Source organism: Plecotus auritus, assembly GCF_963455305.1.
Source record: "Plecotus auritus genome assembly, chromosome: 3".
Classification (NCBI taxonomy): Eukaryota; Metazoa; Chordata; class Mammalia; order Chiroptera; family Vespertilionidae; genus Plecotus; species Plecotus auritus.
In genome coordinates, this window is record NC_137772.1 from 42470817 (window position 1) to 42475047 (window position 4231).

The 4231-nt window shown below is 53.5% G+C and overlaps 1 pseudogene across 1 annotated transcript; it reads right to left on the bottom strand.

Annotated features, from left to right (window-relative positions):
- Positions 1-1627: 1627 nt before the first annotated feature.
- On the bottom strand, positions 1628-2957 carry LOC308244365 (nuclear prelamin A recognition factor-like; annotated as a pseudogene). The gene has a single exon. The product of its transcript is annotated as a nuclear prelamin A recognition factor-like (transcript).
- Positions 2958-4231: the final 1274 nt, after the last annotated feature.

Below are 4231 nucleotides of genomic sequence, written 5' to 3' on the forward strand. Positions count from 1 at the left end.
TGCTTTTTAGGAGGGTAAGCCTTACATATGTGGAACAGCCAGGAAACAACATTGGGCTGTGTGAAATACTGTGGGACGAATTTCACACTTTATGTGCTACAGGAACCGGGAAAAGGGAGAGGTCTTATGGATGGGAACAACTGGGCACGTGTTTTTGAGGGTGTGGGACTTGATGGGCTTAGGATGATGGCAGGATGTGAACCATCAGGACATATGAAGGACGATAGAAACAGTGTGAACTAAAATAAAACCTCGAGAAAGAAAGGTAGGCTCCACAAAGAGATTTAATATTTAACTAACCTAAAAATTAAGTTTGGGAAGCTTATCAATTATAAAAGCTTACCATCTTAATCAAATATATCAATACTAGAGGCCCGGTGCACAAAATTTGTGCGCTGGGGAGGGGGGTGTCCCTCAGCCCGGCCTGCACCCTCTCGCAGTCCAGGACCCCTCAGGGGATGTCCGCCTGCCAGGTTAGAGGAACGGGCCTAAACCGACAGTTGGAAATCCCTCTTGCAGTCCAGGACCCTCGCTCCTTACCACCTGCCTGCTCACTGCTCTTTACCACTCAGCTTGCTGCTCCTTAGCGCTGCCACAGAGGCAGGAGAGGCTCCCGCCACTGCCACTGCGCTCGCCAGCCGTGAGCCCTATCTTTCTGTGTAGTTGTCTGTGGGCCAACTGCTCTCTTCCTTCTCACTTAGCGCAAGCAGCATGTGAGGGCAGAGTGCACTGACGTGGAACGCAGAGGGCTGCGCAGAGCTGAGGGAGTGATCGGGCCCACGGGGTGAGAGGTGGACACAGAGGATGCTATCTCACCCAACTGTGGGGTGGGCTGGCCGGCCTTCATCTGCCTGACCCCACCCAGAGAGGGACCAAGCAGGGTGTCTGCCTCTCCATTCTCCATCCTTCCATCTGTGACACCTTTCACCCTTGCCAGGCCTCCCCCAAAGTGAGTTCAGCTCAATCCCTGAAGGTAAAAGGACACGGGGGGGGGGGGGGGGAGGGCAGTGGTGGGCCTCCACTCCAGTGCCCCCTGATTCCCAGCGACAGGACCTGGTCGACAGGACCTGATCTCAGGATGGTGGCCACAGCTGTAGAACATAGATCTGTTTCAAGAAAAGTTGGGAATGCAGACTTTCATATGAGCCCCTATTCCAAAAGGTGGCAGTTTATTCACATTGTGGGAAAGACACCTTCAAGAGTAACATAAGTGGGTAAAGTCAGGGCCAAACAGGGCCATTTCCTCATCCAATCTCTCTGAGGCACGTGGGCAGAACCAAGTCTCAGCTCTTCACAGGACACTTCTGGGGGTTTTTTAAGCCTAAAGGACAGTAGTCTGTGTCCATCCTTGTTCTTTGGGATTTTTTCATCATCGGATAAGAGGATACGTACATCGGGGCAATCCTCTCGAGATACAATATTCCAGTTGCACCCATGTGATGATGACAGCGCCCCTCAGAGGGAGGGAGCCAACAGATGGGGAGCAGGGAATTCTGAAAAGCAAAGCGATGACAGAGACGCTAAGCCTTTCCTTCACATGTCTGACACCCCTCTTCAGGCGGCCTGCATGCCGGGCGTCTGCTGGACCTTTACCACTTGATGTCCTGGCAGGCTGCCCTGGGCCCTGCTAGGCGGTGTGCAGGGCCACCTGGGCCCAGGGGGTGTCATTCCCCTCCCCCCGCCCCAGCCACTCCTGGTACAGCTCCTGCACATGGGCACTGGTCTCCGGGGGCCACACCGGGATGGCAGCGTAGAGGCCTTCCATCTGCCACAGCAGTGCCCTGTCTGAACACCCGTCATCCACCTGGGCCTGGCCCCTGCCGCTTAGGCATGCCTGGCGCAGGCCAGGACCTCCGCGAAGTGGCAGGGGAACTTGCCCCTCTACAGCTTCAGGACCACTTCTGGATGTTCCGAAAGCTGTAAGCAGCCTCAAAGCGTAGCAGAACCTCTCCGTCCCTTTCAAGGGTGACGGAAGTCTTTGGAAGTCTTTGTTCCTCAGGGTGCGATAGGTGAGCACCCCCACGTCGTCACTGAACAGCTCCTTGCCATGTGCCTGAAGGTGTGTGCCAGGTACCCGTCGGAGCTGGCACCCTTGTGGAGCCTCACCTCCTTCTCCTTCATGTCTCCAAACAGAGTGTCCACGGCGGCATCATTCGAGGCGAGGTCACTTTGCTCCATTATCTGAACAGTTTCACCTGAGGTTAACATGCAGTCAGCACCCTGGGAACTATGTAAAGCTGTGGGAACAATTTCTCAAAGGGCCTCCAGTTTCTTGTCATAACACGGGGCCACAATGACGTGGAAAAACTTGTCTGGGGACAGGCTCTGCCATCTGGTGAAGTAATCCTTCACCAGAGAGCCCATGATCTGCTGGGGAAACTTGGCCATGCAGAGGTGGGGGTGATGGGGTGACCCAGCACACACTCTGCATATTGGCCCCAGCCGGGACAGGCGGAGGTCAGCATGGGTAGCCGGGGCTCTTCCTCACGGTGCTGGCAGTACCGACTCACAAATTCCTTCTGACTCTCCAGGATGCTGAAGTCCGCAGCTATCTTCATGTCAAAGACAGTGCACCCCAAGGTTTTTGAGAAAGCCGCAGAGCCTTCTGGATGCATCAGTGACACTGAGGCTGAATTTAGCAGCAAAATAAGGCAGAGACTAAGGACACATGGACACTGCCAGCACCTTGTGCTGTGAGGTATCACATTTCTTATTAAGGTTAAGAACACAGAGGAAGTCTCCTTGGTGTTTTGTTGAGAAACTTGGACTCCTTCCTCTGCGGTCACACAACTGTCACACGCCAGGCAGTCACTCAGAAATATCTTGGCCAGCTTATGGAATGCTCCCTTCTCTCCGTTCTCCTGAGCCGGACTCCGGACATTGACTGTGGCATTCTCTTGGTCATCGGTTTTTGTTTTTTTACTACATTCCTTCCGTGTGCAGTGAGCACACTTCATCTGGAGCGGGGCGGGCGGGGACTGCTCAAGTGACCTGGAGGAAGCACAGGGAGAGCAGTCAGTCACCGCTGGTCACCCCTGGCGCTGCTGGCGGTATCCTTTCTTCCTTGTGGAGTGTCTAGGGAGGGGAAGCAGACGCAGTGACCGAGGCCGAGTTCCAGGAGGCTGGCAGCGCTGTCGGGATCGTGCCAGAAGTGCTGGTCCGTTGGTGCCTGGCCTGGAGATTGAATCTACAGGACTACTATAGTAGCCAGTCCCCAGTTCCGCTCCACCTCCGCCACCAATTGATTGGAGTCTGAGGGCCAAGAGAAGGGACCAAGAGGCCTGCCTTCCAGCTGCTCGCCAGTCCCTGTGCCACTCACTCCGGTTCCCCATTAGCCATCCCCTGATCAATGGAGCCTGAGGGTCGGGGGATGGACCAGTCATCCGTTCGGTAGTTACAGATCCTGGGTTTTTATATATTAGGACTAGAGGCCTGATGCATGAATTCGTGCACAGGTAGGGTCCCTAGGCCTGGCTGGTGATCAGGGCCAATCAGGGCCGGGCCATTGAGGCTTGCTGGCCCTGGGAAGGGACAGGGTGCAGGGGGTTGGCTTCTGGCCCCAAGGAGGGAGCCTGCCCTTGGCCCCCCTGGGGAAGGGGCCATGTCTGCCGCCACCCACCCCTGGCTCCCCGTCCCAGCCCAGGGCCGAAGGCCCCAGTGGGGTTGAGAGAGGAGGTGATGGTCGCCAGGCTGGGCATGGAAGGAAAGGCCACTGGCCGCCAACGCCACTGGCTGGCCACAGGAAGTTGGCTATGGGAGCACACTGACCACCAGGGGGCAGCTCCTGCATTGAGCGTCTGCCCCCCTGGTGGTCAGTGCACATCATAGTGACTGGTTGATCAGTCGCTCCGGTCATCCGGTTGTTCAGTTGTAATGGTCGCTTAGGCTTTTATATATATATATATATGATTCTCAGAAGTAAATAAGAAAATTGCCTTGTGTAATCAGTTATACTATTACAATTCACAAAATTAAAGAAAAATGTTGCTTCAATGACATAAAGTTTCTATTTTAGCACAGACATACCCCATACAAAGGCTCAATTTTCCTAATATGTAAAGAGTTTTACAAATGAATAAGAAAAAACAACAAGAAAAATGGTTAAAGAAAGAACAAGCTGTACACAGATAAAAAAGATGTCCAATTTCACTGTAATAAGAAAAATACAAATTAAAATTATACTAAGACGCTATTTTCATCTTTGAGATTGGCACAGATAAAAACATTTGAT